Source organism: Halichoerus grypus, chromosome 11 (genome assembly GCF_964656455.1).
Source record: "Halichoerus grypus chromosome 11, mHalGry1.hap1.1, whole genome shotgun sequence".
NCBI lineage: Eukaryota > Metazoa > Chordata > Mammalia > Carnivora > Phocidae > Halichoerus > Halichoerus grypus.
In genome coordinates this window covers 14,443,195-14,461,449 of record NC_135722.1, presented here as the reverse complement: position 1 = coordinate 14,461,449, position 18,255 = coordinate 14,443,195, and the positions used below count along the sequence as shown (strand labels likewise).

The window sequence follows — 18,255 nt, the reverse complement described above, 5'->3', positions numbered from 1 at the left end:
TAGGGCGGTGGTGAACCACTGAAACAAAAAAAAAAAATCCAGAAGATGGGGAAGTTAATTGAAGCTAAAAGCAAACAGAGGAACCACAAAACCAATTTGTTTTATTTTTAAACATTATCGAACAATCTTGCAAGTAAAGACTGATTCTATAAAGCTGCCCAAATTCCTTCAAACTTTCTTCTACACCCCCTGCCAGATGGACTTCTGTTTGGCCCTGGCCTAAAGACAAAGAACTGCTGGAAGTCACCAAGGATGAAGTCTACTTTGGAAAATAAGAATTCTGAAAGACAAAGCCAGAACCAGAACTATGAGACACTGCACTCTACCTACCCTTCCTGAAGACAAAGATGTTTCTTGCTTGACACAAAACAGGTGCTTACATACTTGAATTTTCATGTGGATCTAATTGGTTTCCAATTTTGCTAATGAACTAGTGATGCTTCCAATCATTTTAAGGCAAAACAAAAAAATTTCTAAAAGGATTTACTTGCAGCTGCCTACATCACCAAAAGTTATTAAGAGGAAAGAAACTTACATTTACTAAGTTCACAATACCTCACTTAAACCTGTATCATCACCATTTAAGTTGGGGACTACTCTAAGGAATTAGATGTTAAAATAATCTGTATAAGGGATTCTAACCCCAGAGCCCATGGTTGGTCTCTCTTGAGAAATGTGACCATCATCTAGGAGGTACAAACTTTTACTAAGACAGTGTGTTGAGAGGGCTCTGGAATAGTGGCTACACCTTGGAGAGTAGAGAGCAAGTTAAATTTCTACTTGTTCATTTTATTCTGGAAGATGTAAAGGACAAAGAAAGACCGGAGAGTCATGTTTCCCAAAATGTCATATGAAACGTGCGTGGAACAGTTGAGAAACACTGCTGTTGTGTGAAGCTCTGAGACCAGACTCAGACTGCATGCTAGCTGGGGAATCTCCAGGAGCAGAGAGCAAAAGAGAGGCCTGGGATTATTAAGAAGGGCCAATGTACAAAAGAGTTAAGGACACATATCTAGGTCCCAGAGAACACAGCATCCCTAAAGGGGCTAAGGAAGACCCTAATTGCCTAGCCAAGAGAAAGAGAAAAATGAATTCTTTAAAAAAAAAACCAAACACATAAGTAGGATATTAATCACCCTACTCCTAAGTCACCAAAGACTTTTTAAAGGAAAATTCAGACACACACAAAAAGGGATTAGCACTGTCTTCCACACAGACCCTTGTCACTTGAAGGACAGTGGGAAGCTTAATACACAAGAAGGTATTTTCTTTAAAAGCTTTGCCTTCCCACTTTTGCTTTTCCTACTGTTGCCTAGTCTGTAAGAAAACAGATGCTTTGGGGAGAGAGGAAAACTGAATGGAAACTAAATGCTTTAGGTTTGCTTTTCACATCTTTCATTTCTGTGGGGAACCAAACAAAATGCATGCATTCTCTGAGGAAACCTGGACCACATTTGTCCTGTACTTCCTTGGAGCTCCACAGAAGTCTGTTTCCGTTAACATTATCTCTACCTTTCTCAGTCACCATAAGGGGAGGTATAAAGGCAGTTCCAAAGAGAGGTGAAAAGATTTAAGGGGGAGGGACGCCTGGGTGTTTCAGTCGGTTAAGCGTCTGCCTTCGGCTCAGGTCATAATCCCAAGGTCCTGGGATGGAGTCCCACCTTGGGCTCTTTGCTCAGCAGGGAGCCTGCTTCTCCCTCTGCCTGTCACTCCCCCTGCTTGTGCACTGGCACGCTCTCTCTCAAAAAAGAGAGAGTTAAGGGGGAAAAGGTGCACCAAAAGTGGGGCTGGGGGGCTGCACAAGGCAATACAGGAGAGAAGGATGAAGGGCAAGCTAACGCTGACAAAAACAGGCAGTATTAATCTATTTGTGAAACTATTAACATGTTCAAAATAGGACCTCCTATCGAGTTTGAAAATTGTACTTATCAAGTCAGTGGTACAGGGGACTCTAAAAGGCAAACTACCTATCCCACAACTTCCCCAAGGAAAGATAATCAGGAAAGAATTTATATTTGGTTTTGGAATATATCTTGGACTTTATATGATCTTGACATGTTTCAAAGATGCAACAGCTGAGGCACCTGGCAGGCTCAGTCAGTAGAGCATGCAACTCTTGATCTCCGCGTTGTGAGTTTGAGCCTCCATGCTGGGTGTAGAGATTACTTAAAAAAAAAAAAAAAAAAAAAGATGCAAGAGCAAATGAACAGCATTACCTCTCTGATACAAAAGGACTCACATCTCCTATATACTTTCCTTAGAATAGGCAAGGTAATGAACCTTTTTTTATTTCTCAGAGTTTTCTGTTGGCCTACAGAGCCTGTATGTTGAGTAAATGACAAAACACTATCCTTCCCAGAAAGATGACCACTGACTCACTCACCATCAGCAACTCTTACGAAGTATGCACTGAATCACAAACTCTAGATACAGGGGCTGGTTGCAGGCACAGTAATGCTCAATGACCTACATTAAGGCCTGAACTCATGACCTTGGCCTCGTTAGTCCAACTCACCAACTCTTACTAACGGTTGTTAGTAAATGCCCCCAATGCTTTGAAAAACTTTTCATATAAGGCAGGGAGCTAATGAAGAACTCAACAACTATCCAGATCAGAGACTTAAAAAAAATTTTTTTTAAAGATTTTATTTGACAGAAAGAGATACAGTAAGAGAGGGGACACAAGCAGGGGGAGTGGGAGAGGGAGAAGCAGGCTTCCCACGGAGCAAGGAGCCCGATGCGGGGCTCGATCCCAGGACTCTGGGATCATGACCTGAGCCAAAGGCAGATGCTTAATGACTGAGCCACCCAGGCACCCGGAGACTTTCAAAATGTTTTTAAAGACAGAAGTGTTTCTCCCCTAAACATAAAAGTGAAGCTGATGTTCAGGTTGAAGACAGAAAAGGGCAAGGCAGGCCCCACCTTTTGCGTTTCCTGCACTCAGGGTAACCCCAGGTCTCCTGGGAGATATGAAAATAGACCTGGAAAATTCAAAACAGTGCTCGCTTCGGCAGTACATATACTAAAATTGGAATGATAATTCAAAACAATAGATAATTCACCAATTTTATATCCAGCTTTGAGATGAATAAGTTTTTTGAACAGATTTTTCTATATTTAGAATCTAATAGGTTACCAGAAATCAAGGAATTTCCAATGCCATCAATGGTAATAAATGTGTGCCTCCTTGAGTTGACAGAATATAGTATTTAAAATTTATAAACCTTGGAGTGCCTCACTGGCTCAGTTGGTAGAACATGAAACTCTTGATCTCTGGGTCATGAGCTGAAGCTCCATTATTGGCGTAGAGCTTACTTTAAAAAAGAAAACTGTAAACCTTATCACCTGGAAGTAGGGAGAAATGTCCAAACATATACAAAGTAGCAATAATTTTAAGAGCTAACATTTTCTGAACATTTACTCTATGCCATGTGGTGCTTTGGTGCTTTATATTTAATCCTCATACCTAACCTATCTCCATTTACAATTGAGAAAACACACAAATGAAGTAACTCTCAAGATCACATGAATCCAGACAATGAAGAAGTTGGAATATATAGTCAGGCAGTTCGACTCTTGGGTGAAAAGCTGACTCAGATTAAAGAAGATCATGCACACAAACCACAGAAAAGACTTTAAATATGGAGGACCATAAAGTTGACTCTGACCATTTTTCTAAGGCAAATCTAAGTAGGTAAATACCCAAAGTTTTAACCGTCACAAGAGAAATATGGTTAAGAGTAGTGAAAACCTCCTGCCATTAATGAGTAGATGTGTGACCTGGGCAAGTTCATCAATATCTCAAAGTGTCAGCTTCCTCATCTGTAATATTAGAGGACTTAACTACATACCTCCAAAGGAACCAAATGGATGCCCAGAATACAACACCAAGCCACTGTACAAATTTCTAAATGGAAGGGGAAAGAAACAATAGAAATTACTTAGGAAAATTGTGCTCTTTTAAAAAATGTTACCTTTTAGACTGCTTTGCAATACTCTTGCTTCTTTCTTTTTCCTATTATATGGCGAATTCAATAAAAAGTTTGAGCTTGGTGCATTGGGAAAGTGCATGTTCTCTCACCCACATATCCTAGAAAGCCGAGTAACCAGATAAAAAGATCAAAAGGGAAGCTTTCCTGGCTAGCCCAGCTCATTACGATGCAAAACTCCACCAGGGCCTCGTGCTAAGATCCAATAGAGTTTGCTTAGTACTCCAATCTCCCCAAATCTCCCCACCTTCCTTAGGAATCTGTAGCAGGGAAACAACTGCCACCAGGTTCTCATCCAGGGTCCTGGGAACATACATGACAACTAACTGTAGGTAGAGTCTACCATTAAATGAAATAAATTGTGTGAGAGCACTCAGAGAGTCTGAATGACTGTAGAGAAACTAAACTGTAATTGTTTCCCTGTCTGTAACCCTGAGGTGGTTAGGTGGATTAAAGAGATACACTGAAGCACACAGTAAATTCCCTGCTTGTCACTCATTCCCAGAGCATCTCCTTCCACTGTAATTTTGCTCCATGTTGAACAGTCCAGGTCCTGCACTACATCAGGCTGAGTTCTGACCTAAGTTAGCAGGGTAAAACTTAACACTTTCTCTATGGGGTCTACAAAAATCTTTTTTTCCTCCTTGTGACACTTGTTTTGTGACTACCATTTCCATGATTCAGGCTTAGGTGTGGGGCTTCTGACTCTACTGACGGAGTTATCAATGTGTGCTCCTTTTCCTGACCCTAGTAGAGAAATTTATAAACATCTCAATCTCAACTCCTTCTCCAACGGCAAGTATGCACTCTAGTGGTAATTAACTTTTTTCCGGCTTTAAAAAATTGTGGTCAGGGGCGCTTGGGTGGCTCAGTCAGTTAAGCGTGTGCCTTTGGCTTAGGTCATGATCCCAGGGTCCTGGGATGGGAGTCCCACATTAGGGCTCCCTGCTCAGCGGGGAGTCTGCTTCTCCCTCTGCCTGCCACTCCCTCGTTTGTGTGCGTGCACGCGCTCTTTCTCTCTGGCAAATAAATAAATAAAATCTTTAAAAAAAAATTGTGGTCAAAAACACATATATAAAAGTTATCGTCTCAACTCATTTTTGGGTGTACAGTTCAGTATTATTGTGCAACATAACAATTTTAAAAACTTTCCTTTTTCATCAAGATTCTTAAGCTGGGGAGCACAACTAGCTGGTTCAGTTGGTAGATCATGCAACTCTTGATCTCAGGGTTATAAGCTGGAGCCCCATGTTGGATGTAGAGATTACTTAAAAAAAAAAAAAAAAAGATTCTTAATCTGGGACCCTCACATCTCTTCAAAGTCCATACATGGGCTTTGGGGGAGAAAGAGTAGGTCTATGAACGCTGTGATATTTTTTTGCTAAACTGCGTGACGATGGACACATGAGGTTTCCTGAAGAGAGAATCCACAGCATTCACCAGATTCTCTAAGGAGCTCATATTACTGTCAGAATGTTCCCTTCTGACTCTCCTTGCTTCGAGGTAACAAAAGAGTATGTTAGACAAAGACCAGATCTGATGCCATTTGCATGCCCTTGAGTCACTTTTTTCTGGGCCTCAGTTTCCTGATCTATAAAACTTTAAGATGGTACTAGATTAATCCAGACTATCACCAAATCATCTAAAAGCTTAATTCTATTTTCTCTGATTTCAAACAGTTCTAGTTCTAGTTCTAGTTCAGTCCCTGCCACATGAGATACACCTGGGAGAAACTATTGTGTAAATCACACTTCTAAATTTTTGTTAATGAAATAGATTTCAAATGCTACCATTTTGAGAACAAGTAACGAGTCCTTCCTTCTCTTTTCTACTTATATATCTTCAGGATACCGGGAATAAAGATGACACATATCAGGGGCGCCTGGGTGGCTCAGTTGGTTAAGCGTCTGCCTTCGGCTCAGGTCATGATCCCAGGGTCCCGGGATTGAGTCCCGCATTGGGTTCCTTGCTCTGCGGGGGGCCTGCTTCTCCTTCTCCCTCTGCCTGCTGCTGCCCCTGCTCGTGCTCTCTCTCTCTCACAAATAAATAGATCTTTTTTTTTTTAAGATTTTATTTATTCATTTGAAACAGAAAGATACAGAGAGAGAGCGAGCATGAGCAGGGGGGAGGCAGAGGGAGAGGGAGAAGCAGACTCCCCACTGAGCTGGGAGCCCGACGTGGGGCTCGATCCCAGGACCCCAGGATTATGAACTGAGCTGAAGGCAGATGCTTAACCATCTGAGCCACCTAGGCGCCCCTAAATAAATAAAATCTTAAAAAAAAAAAAAAAAAAAGTTACAAGTATCAGACCTTCAACTGTTGAAATGAGTTCCCTAGCTTATCTGCTCTAATTTGTAAATTTTACACTAACAAATTTTTTTTTTTTTAAGATTTTATTTATTTGACAGAGAGAGACACAGCGAGAGAGGGAACACAAGCAGACGGAGTGGGAGAGGTAGAAACAGGCTTCCCACTGAGCAGGGAGCCCAATGCGGGGCTCGATCCCAGGACCCTATCCCAGGACCCTGGGATCATGACCTGAGCCGAAGGTAGTCGCTTAATGACTGAGCCACCCAGGCATCCGTACACTAACATATTCTTAAAGAGATAACTACACATAAATATTTGCACTTTTTAGTAAAAAGTCCTTTTATCCCCTTTAAATTGTGGCATTTGGGTAAAAACATTGTGAGCAGTCCTTTTTTACAGAAGTAATATTTAATATTTATTCCCCCTTAACTTTTCCACTTCAATTAAAATTTTTTATCTATTTATTCATTTTTACATAGAACCACATTTTGGTTCATTCCCTACCAGGCTTTTTTCTATGCATACATACTCAAATACACACAATTATTATCAAATTACAGATCATACTGTATATACTATTGCATAACATACTTTTCTCACTTAACAATTATAAACATTTTCTTGTGAACAGCCCATATTTAAACATCAAGAGTCTCAACTGGCCTGAAGACTAACTTCGCCAACAGCATCCTTACGTTTATGTCACAACCAATAAATATAAAACCTATTTCACAAAGCCAACATAATCAGTAAATCCCCTGAAACTGCTCAAAAAAAAAAAAAAAGTAGTATACTAAAGCTGAATGGGGATGGGTGAGTTGGGCTATTGGTTCTTCCTTTCCCCGATCTGACATCTCTGGGTGCCTGGGTGGCGCAGTTGGTTAAGTGTCCTACTCTTGGTTTCGGCTCAGGTTGTGATCTCAGGGTCGTCACACTGGGTACAGAGTCTGCTTGGGATTCTCTCTCCCTCTGCCCCTCCCCAAAATAGAGGGGCAGCTGTGTGGCTCAGTCAGTTAAGCGTCTTGACCCTTGGTTTCAGGCTTACGTCTTGAGGCTCAGGTCATGATCTCCTTGGATCAAGATCTCCTAGGATCAAGCCCCGTGCTGGGCTCCACGCTCTCAGCAGGGAGTCTGCTTCTCTCCCTCTGCCCCTCCCCCCACTCATGTGCTCACTCGCTCACTCCCTCTCTAATATAAATCTTAAAAAAAATAAAATAGGGGCGCCTGGGTGGCTCAGTCGGTTAAGCGGCTGCCTTCGGCTCAAGTCATGATCCCAGGGTCCTGGGATAGAGCCCCACATCCGGCTCCCTGCTCAGCGGGGAGCCTTCTTCTCCCTCTCCCTCTGCCTGCCACTCTGTCTACTTGTGCTTTCTCTCTCTCTAATAAATAAATAAAATCTTAAAAAAATAAAAAATAAAAATAAATTAAAAAATAAACCTTAAAAAAAAAATCCTGATCTGCCATCTTATCTCCTGTTTAGCTATCTTTCCATATCTTTCTAAATAAGAGGCATCCCATTTTGGAGGTGATCAGGTGAGGCACACAGGGAAGGCAAAATACATTTTTAATTTTTTATTTTTAAAGATTTTACTTATTTGAAAGAGAAATAGAGCTAGAGAGCACAAGAGGAGGGAATGGCAGAGGGAGAGGGAGAAGCAGGCTCTCCACTGAGCAGGGAGCCCAACACAGGGGCTGATTCCAGGACCCTAGGATCATGACCTGAGCCGAAAGCAGACGCTTAACCATCTGAGCCACCCAGGCACCCCTACAAAATACATTTTTAAAAATCTCTGTTCCTGGGGTATCTGGGTGGCTCGGTCAGTTAAGTGTCTGACTCTTGGTGTCAGCTCAGGTCTTGGTCTCAGAGTTGTGAGTTGAAGCCCTACACTGGGCTCTGCACTGGATGTGGAGCCCACTACAAAAAAAATAAGTAAAATAAATAAATTAAAAAAAAAAAAATCTCTGTTCCTACATCATTCCAAAATGTCTACACCCTCAAAGTAATTCTCAAATCCCCATTAAGTATTCCCCTTCTCTTCCCCACACAGCTCTCTGCTGGGGTATGGAGTGGGGTACAGGACTCTCACTCTGCCTTCAGCTCCTCCTGTTTCCTTGGCCGCACTGTCAGTCCTGGGCAACAAACTGCTGCATGGAGCAGGAGCAATTTACATACGGTAGCCCAGCTAGCAGGCAGCTTTCTTCAGGCAGAACTGCTAACTCCTCTATGTATCTTTCTAGTTTGAACCCGATGTTCCAGGCATATCAATGTTAAATATTTGCCTAGTGGCCTCTACCTTCAAAGACACAGGGAACCATGCACACAGAAGTCAGAGGCAGCAAAAACTCCCCCTTGTGTGGAGAAGCAGGGGCTCTACAGACACAGACGGAGCCTAACTACAAGGACTGAGACCCCGGACAGAGCACCTCATCCAAATACGACGGTTCAGTCCTTCTACTTTCCCATAATATTCATGTATCACTTGCTCAAATTTGGCATGTTCTAAGACCACCAGTTCCGCCTTAGTTTCCCTGCCCTGCCATAAGGCCAAATCTGTCTCATCTAGTGAGTCACTACTGCTCCTCTCTCCAAATGCATTTTGATTTCAGCCCACTTGTGCAGCTCATCAGGGCTGCACCATATGTTAGTTCCATGTAGGCAGAATGTGACTAATTTTTTTCTAAAACACTGTCAGAGTTACTTTTAAAATTACCTTACAATCTTGATGTCTCTAAGGACTCATTTCTATAATGCATAACCTTCTGGAAATGACTTTATAATTATTTTTCCGAGCACTCAGAGATTCAGGATTTTCACTCCCATTTTTCAGACAAGAGAAATAAAGTGAAGAGAACGGATTAAGTGACCCAAGTTCCACCACCAGCCAGTGAGGCTTGTACTTTCTGGAGTCACAGCACTCTATTTGGTAAAATAAGTCAGTTTGTAAAACGCCCTTTTTTGGGGGCGTGGGGGGGTTCAGAATATTGCTTTGCTTTTATTTTCTGAGATGATTATTAAACTTCAGATATCACAACTACTTGCAACTAATTCTGATGACTAAATGGTCTCATGATATCCATCTGAGTTGTTCTAAGAGAGGGCTGGATGAGCCACAGACCACAAATGTTTTTCTAATTGGTAGAGATCATAAACGGGTGAAACTAACATTCTGAGAGTAAGAGAGATACTGGACTTCCCTACTCTGAGCAATCTGCCTCTTCTCCAACAATAATGATTGCTGGATTTGATAACTAAACTTATCTCAAGAAGGTTTCTTAAATTTTCCATTTCAGGTCATACATGTTCATTCAAGTAACTGGGGTGGTAGTTTGACTGTCATTGCATTAAGATCTTTCTATCCACTGGGGCGCCTGGGTGGCTCAGCTGGTTAGGCGACTGCCTTCGGCTCAGGTCATGATCCTGGAGTCCCGGGATCGAGTCCCATGTCAGGCTCCCTGCTCAGCAGGGAGTCTGCTTCTCCCTCTGACCCTCCCCCCTCTCATGCTCTCTCTCATTCTCTCTCTCAAATAAATAAATAAAATCTTTAAAAAAAAAAAAAAAGATCTTTCTATCCACTAATAACATTCTTCAGTGGATATCATCGCAAAATATAAAAAAGGATCTCAAGTATCTTATCAATACTGAAAACAGCACATGCTCTTTGAATCCAACTATTCCAATTTTAGAAATATAGCCTTCAAATACAATTGTATCTGATGTACACAAAGTATGCAAAGGGGCATTAATGAGAACATTGTTTATAATAGCAAAAACTGGAAACATACATGTCCATCAGTTAGGGGCTGGTTAAATAAACTATAGTATAGCACTGTGATGGAATGCTGCAGCTATTAAAGAGACTAAGGCAATTCCAATACACTACACTAAGGACTGGTCAAGATTATATTTATACAATAAGGAATTACACATGGCTTGTATAGGAACAAAACAGGTCAGGAAGGATAAAGAAGAAACTGTTAACAATGTTGCAGAAGTGGAATACTGGCTGAATTGTTCAAATATGCAGGTTACCTATTCTACAAAAAAACAAAACAAAACTGTTTAAGAAAACTTGAAACTATGAGGGACAAAGTAAAGAAAAATCCCAACTCATGCTTTATTCCAAAACAAGCACTTTGTTTTGCATTTTTTCCTGCTTTGCCTGAAACGTGTGTGTGGAAACAGCCATTGTCCAGGTGAAGCAGTATCCACACCACATGTGAGTTGGTTGGGTAAGGACCTTACACCATCTGAAATTATCCCAGCAACTCAACTGATGTTCCCACAGCTTGGACTGCAAACCTTATGGCTGGCCTATTTACAAAGTTTGGAGCTATTTTCAATCACTCAGCTGTATATCTGTGTGTACATTTTCTTCAATCAACCTTTCCTGCCAGGCAGAGTGCAACATTAGCTGGCTTTCAGTAAGGAAGGCAAGGGACAGGGTGAGATAATATGTCAAAACAAGTTCTATAAATACAGCTTTTGGCCTAGTATCTCAAAAAGGAATCAAAACAGCTTCAAGCTTAAATAGAAAAATCCTACAGTCCTGCAATATCTTACTTGAAGGCTCTAGAGAACAGAAGAGGCCAGGGATCTGGAATCTTGTTTCTCACACCGTATCTTGTCTCTCTCTCCCTAATCTCTGAGGGAGGTTAAGATCGAATTGCAGGTATCATTCCAAGTCAGCCTCTCCCCTTATCTTACCCCCACACTACCCAACACATGAATATCATTTCACTGAGCTCACTCCACCTCTTAGGCAGACATGCCCAGTACACACGACATACAACAGCCCCTCCACAGCACCTAGCATCTAACTTCTATCATCTCCAAAACCCTTGACCAAGCAGCCAAGAACCCTGCCTGTACCATCTGCCCCAACCTCACCCCAAACACAGGGTCACTCAAGCAGGATGCTTCCATATGGTCTTGTCTCGGAAAGTTTATCCTGTTTTGTTGAATAGCAGGAAACTTTATTTAATCTTTCTGTTCTTAGTATCATAATCCTACAAAACAACTTTTCTGTGGAGATGCTTTCTGAGATGGTTAGGTTATATGCCAGAAAGTACAAAACTTACACCTTTGCTTCAGCCAATCAGGGAGTATGTTTGGCTATGCTTGACTCACCCCAAAGGATACACAGCCTTGGGGCAAATTCTAAATATCTCCTTAATACTGTCACTTTTTAAAAAAGTGACTTCAATTGGGGCGCCTGGGTGGCTCAGTCGTTAAGCGTCTGCCTTCGGCTCGGGTCATGATCCCAGTGTCCTGGGATCGAGCCCCGCATCGGGCTCCCTGTTCCACGGGAAGCCTGCTTCTCCCTCTTCCACTCCCCCTGCTTGTGTTCCTGCTCTATCTCTCTCTCTGTCAAATAAAGAAATAAAATCTTAAAAAAAAAAAAAAAAAAAAGTGACTTCAATTATCATCCTTTCATCACTCTTGAACTGTGCTCCTAAAAGTGTTCCTCACATTTAAACACCCATTTATATGATCTCCTTCACCTCCTTCAAATCACTACTTAAGGGGTGCCTGGGTGGCTGAGTCGTTAAGCATCTGCCTTCAGCTCAGATCATGATCCTGGAGTCCTGGGATCGAGCCCCGCATAGGGCTCCTTGCTCCGTAGGGAGTCTGCTTCTCCCTCTCCCACTCCCCCTGCTTGTGTTCCCTCTCTCTGTCTCTCTGTCAAATAAATAAAATCTTAAAAAAAAGAAAAATCACTACTTAAAAAAAAATCCCACTGTTCCACAAAATTAAACTTGTCAGTACTTTGACTTCATTTTTACAAAAACAAGCTCTTTATACAATGGGAGCTCTATCAATCAAAAATGCATATAGAAAACATCCTCTAGGGGCGCCTGGGTGACTCAGTCGGTTAAGCAAGTGCCTTCAGCTCAGGTCATGATCTCGGGGTCCTGGGATTGAGCCCCACATCAGCCTCCCTGCTCAGTGGGGAGCCTGCTTCTCCCTCTGCCTGCCGCTCGCCCTGCTTGTCTACCCTTGCTCTCTCTCTCTCTCAAATAAAGTCTTTAAAAAAAAAAAAAGAAAGAAAACATCTTCTATATACTCAGAACTAGAGAGGTCACGAAAAAGGCCCAATCCCTGTCCTTAATGAGTTTTTAAGTCCTGTTCAGAAGACATGACTTATAAGAACAAGAAAGAAAAGAACAAGAACAAAAAGCATAGGACAGCATACATCCAAGGGAAAGCATATATGCCAAGGGAAAATCTGCCGTCAATTTGAGAGAGACTAAAACATCTCAGGAGAGCTGATTCCTATTTCCCTAACTCAAATTTTTGTGCTATTCAATCACACTGTCTAGGAAAGAGTAACATTTTTGCTACCCTCCACTGAAATTATTCAGCCTACCAATAATTCTCCCATCATCATTCCTTTTGAACAGATCTCCCCGTTACCCTGTTAAACTCACACAGATCACAGTTAATGGATGAGGCAAAACCTGCCAACTCCCCCCTTCTCATACTCCTCCTGTCAAGACATCTGATGATGAATAGCGCAGGTAACAAGCGTTAAAGAAGCTAAAGTTAATTCTGCTTCCAATATCTTCAGTAAACAGGCAGGCACTAGCAGAGATAAAGCAGTAATTCTGGGGATACTCCATGAACTTGCTATTTGCCTTGCAGCTTTTTATCATCAATAAATGAGTTAGTTGACAGCAAGCCATAAAACCAAAGTCATAATCATTTTCATTAAGGAAATTCTAAAATTAAGGTGGGTTAGACTAATTTATAATTCAATAATCCCAAATATTCCATATATGTTAATAAAATTAATAGACAAGTATTTACTATAAACCTATATCCTACACTCAGACACTGGAGTCACACCACCACTTTCTAATCCCAATTTTGCTGCTTACTAGCCAGGTAACTAGGGACAAATTGCTTAACTCTGTTATACCTGTTTCCTCACCTGGAAAATGGCTATATAACAGTATCTACCTTATAGGGTGTTTGTTAGAATTAAAGGATTTATATACGTAAAGCATGTAGAATAGTGCCTGGCACACATAAAGTGCTCAATAAATGTTTGCTATCATTAACAGACACTAAAGTTTGTGCCTATGGTGAAAAAGGATGAGTTTTATCTTTACATAATGGAATACCTAAGATCCTACAGAAATATTTTTTATTAAAAGTGGAGTGTATTGGAGTGCCTGGGTGGCTCAGTCAGTTAAGCGTCTGACTCTTGCTCACAGCTCAGGTCTTGATCTCAAGTTCATGAGTTCAAGCCCCACGTTGGGCTCCATGCTTGGTGTGGAGCCTACTTTTTAAAAAAAAAAAAAAAAGGGTTGGGAGGAATAGATAAGAAAGCAATGACTGGCTGACCCATCTTCAACCTCCAACTAGGCCTGTTAGCAACCAGTGAAGTATAACCTTCATTAGGAAATACTGAACCACTTGTTCTAAGAGCACTTATTTATTTGTAAACATTTATTACCCCATCATACCAAAAAAAAAAAAAAAAAAAAATTGTGGAAGCTTTCAAAATGCATACAATGAAAAAAATATAAACTAATGAGACCAGGGAAATTACATATATATATATATTTTTTAAATATCAAAAACAAAGGGAAAGCAGGAATTGAGACGTGCTAGCCAGTGTCCTTTACTGAGGCTGAGCTGTAAAATCAAAGAGCTGCCACTGATTTTAATCTCCAATGACAGCCCCTACAGAGGGTGTATAGTGATTCATAGTATAAATGGGAAAACATTAGTAGGATGGTAAAATGAGATGGGCACTAAGAGTCGCCAAGAAGGGGAGGGTGAAGCCAATTTAAAGTCATACTCAACAGAATTTTAGAAAGTCATTAAGTATGCAGGACCCACGAGAGACTCAGCACCGGGTCTCAAACTCTAAACAAACACATACACCCAAAGCCAACAATGGACAAGTCACTAAACAGATTCCTAAGTGATTCCAAGCCAGAATCTATCAGCAAATAGTCACACAAACTCCCCAACCATACCACACAGCCACAGGAAAAAGCTGCCTCAGGGAACTGTGTTCCTCCAGCATTTAAAGCCCTTTTCTCTCTTCATCGGCCACAGCAACAAATATGTGCAGAGAACTGTCTCATCCTTACTCAGCTGACAAGTTCTATTCCCAACTCTGCATGCTTATGACTCATGGGGGGGGGGGGGGAGTAAAAAGAAAGTGTAAAACAAAGAAACAAACTTGAATTTAGACTGAAGTTGATCGAAAGTGAGGAATTCGTTTCTGCCTAATTAGAATATCTCATAACGAAGAAAATGATCCTTTAAAAATAGAGTAACAAACCCAATAGTCTTTGAAAACAGCCTGAAATCTGTCTACATGTCGCATCCCCTACTATTCCTTAAATAGACATGACACCAAAAAACATTACAAGCCCTCTGTAAGGCCAAACTTTACAAAGCACTCTGAATCCACGCAACACAGCATAGGACACTTGCTGCAAAGCCCAAAACAACAGGGCACTTCCCACAGTTCCTTTCCCAGAAAAGGGCCGAGTTAAGAGACTTAGCCCTTACTACACCCTCTTCCCAAAAGATGTGTACAAAATCATTTCTTAAGAAGGTGGAGGTGTCTCAGTCTTTTACTCAAATTTTGTATCAGGAAATTTGTGTGCCAAACAAGGAATTCACTTCTACCCCTAAGAACTGACCTCTGTGACCAGTAAAAAAAATAAAAGAAAAAAAACCACGATTTCTTTAAAAACGTAAGTTTCAAGGAGAACCCAAAGACCATTTCTGACCCTCTATTTACCAGTTTGGCTTTCCTCCCTAAAACATATTTTGTTAAATAATACAAATCTTGTCTCCCTGCCCCATCCCCAAGATTCTGAAACATTCTCCACAATTTATAACTGACAAAAGAGAAAAGACAAACAATCACCTCCTTCATTTGAAAACCTCAGTCCTCCACAGAAATGTACACAGACAGACAGAGGGACGCACGTAAGAACACAGACTGCGAGCCCTGCTCAGGCCTGCGCCAGCATGGGTGCACAGGGCGGTCACACCGCCTCGCTAGTGGGCCGCTGCTGCTGTACAAATATAGAAAGCTGAAAAGTGGAACAGCAGCTTCAGCAGAACACATTCTGCTCCATGCTCAGAGAGGGAGGAGCAGGGACCTGAACAGCTTTACCCATACATGGTTGCTGAAAGGGGGCCGTTAGGAAAAGCCCAATTATCTCACACACATGCATTCTGTTCACATGGTCCAGACAAAAACCAGAAACACACAGGCTGGTACTTGAAGAAGGGTTTGAGAGATTCTATTTCAGTCAAGGAACTTCCCAATAATCTCAGTCACTTACACCAAGAATCCCCCAGCCATGGGAACAGAAAAGACAGTGTGAAAACTTTACTAGGTCAGATTCTTACCAGATCAGCAGTAGCCGTGAGGCTTAAAATATCATTTAAAGTATGAAATTGAACATGGAAAAAAAAAGGTTATTCCCCATTTGTGTGAACAACCCTAACCTTCACTGGCCCTTTGCTGTTTTCAGAATCAAGATCTCATCCCAATTCTAAGACTATGTTTTGGGGTCTCTTGGGAGGGGGCAGCAGATGGTACAAGTTAAAATAAATTCTGATGTACTTTTTAAAAAAGATTTATTTATTTTAGAGGGGGGAGGGGCAGAGGGAGAGAATCTCAAGCAGACTCCCCTGCTGGGCGTGGAATCCAATGTGGGGCTCGATCTACTGACCCCAAGATCATGACCTGAACCAAAATCATAAGCTGAACACTCAACCGACTGAGCCACCCAGGCGCCCCTCTGATGTAATTTTAATTTCCCAAGATGCTGGTTCATATAATCAGAAGCCAAATATTTATTTTCCAAGAATTACTTTGCTTAGAACAATTCATTCAGATTCATCTCAATGTGAAGTGTATGAGAAGCTCAATTTCTGGCCAGAGGGAGCTCTCCCAAGATTAAAAAAATGCATGGATGATTGGCTCAAATGATTCCATACTTTAGCTCATAATGAATCAACTGAGTACTTACCAGGCACTGTCTATATTCAGTATTACAGGGGCTGCAGTACAAACATCAACTGTAATCACTGACTCCCAACACTTAATATCTAGTTCTGAGGTAAGATTAATACACGAGATAATAAAAGCTGATAGCATCTGACTAGTGCTAAAGTGTGGGGTACCAGCTATAAACGCTACACAAATTAAGAAAAAGACAGGACAGACAGACATAGATCTTTTTCCACAGGTCCCACCTCCTAGTACTCTCACTCAGGGCACCCACCATTATCTTAAACATGAGGCTATAATATTTGAACTAGATGATTTCTAAGGTCCCTCCATCTCTGGAATTCTTTGAGTCTGTAATTTAAAAATGTAAAGTTAAAAAAAATGTAGAGTTTTTGCCGACTTCGGAGAAAATATATTCTAAAAAAAGAAAAATGAATTCAGACCATAATTCAGCATCCACGCTAACGTCTCTCATATCATACTTTCAGGAACATATTCTTCTATCTCAGAAATCTCTGATTAGCCTTTTGAGGAAATTTTATACCACCTTTAAAAGGAGGAGGAAAAAAAAAGGGGTGCCTAGGTGGCTCAGTTAAACGTCCAACTCTTGATTTTGGCTCAGGGTCGTGAGACTGAGCCCTGTGTCGGGCTACACACTGAGCATGGAGCCCGCTTAAGATGATATTCTCTCTCCCCCACTGCCCCTGACCCCCCCCCCCAACTCTCTAAAAAAGAAAAATAAAATGTTGATGCTGATATACTCTGAGATCTTTGATTACAAAATACTGCCAGTCATTCAGCCACAATGGGGAGCTCCAGAGAACAGAGCCCTGCCTAGTTCCTTCCCATCACTGAATTGTCTGATATATATGTGTGCATGAGCCCAAGCTTATGGGGCATAAATATACAAATACACCAGGGAGTCCCCCCTTTCTCTTGAGGAAATGGGAAATAAGAAGTGACTAGTCCAAGACCACACTATAGGTGTTTATAGTCATTTTGATTTTGAGGTCATACTGTAATCACCTTGGTATATACAGTTGTGGTCTTTTGCATCATGTTCTTTATTTTTACCTAGTTGTCTTCACGTAAGTAACCTTAAGAAAACTTAAGAAAACTCTTCAAATTCTCAAGATAAAACATATCCACCATAATTACTTGCTCTAATGTATTTTATCAGCAAACTAACCATTTGGGAATTTTGATATTTTTCTTTGCCCCTTGTAATGTTGTAATGATGAGCAAAGAATGCTAAATGATAGCAAACTTGACCTCTCAATCCTACTACCTAGATCTCCTAGTGCAAGGCAGAGCCCTGTCCACACCGTCTGATATACTGAAAAAGAACAGAACACATCAGGATTCCTGCAGTAGAGGCACTTTTCATGTCCAACAAAACACAGACATGCAAGCGTTCAACATTTTATTAAAAAATCTCTTAATTGTATATAGTGGTTTATATATATTTAGTTTTTCTGAGCAGCCTGTTTTGATTTCCCAAAAAGTAACTTATTGTGAATTAATATGCTACTTTTTGGGTAAGAGCACAGCTTCAATTATCTATTACATACCTTACAGAGGTTACTCATGTGAAGACAACTAGGTAAAAATAAAGAACACGATGCAAAAGACCACAACCGTATATACCAAGGTGATTACAGTATAACCTCAAATTCAAAATGACTATAAATACCTATAGTGTGGTCTTGGGCTAGTCACTTATTTCCCATTTCCTCAAGTGAAAAATAGTACCAGATGAGAACAGCAGTCCATATCTAAGGATTCAGAATTCCTGGATAGTTCATGGCTATTCCATAAACTCCATTATGTGCAAAATTTTACATATATACGTAGAATGTATTTATGCACAGTTGACCCTTGAACAACATGGGTTTGAACTGCATAGATCCACTTACTTGATTTTTTTGATACAGTATAGTACTATAAATGTATCTTCTCTT

At 41.0% G+C, this 18,255-nt stretch overlaps 1 protein-coding gene across 10 annotated transcripts in view; it reads right to left on the bottom strand.

Annotated features, from left to right (window-relative positions):
• The window catches only part of CELF1 (CUGBP Elav-like family member 1), a 79,003-nt gene that overhangs the window by 40,713 nt on the left and 20,035 nt on the right, over window positions 1-18,255 (bottom strand). The gene's annotated exons all lie outside the window — the stretch shown is intronic.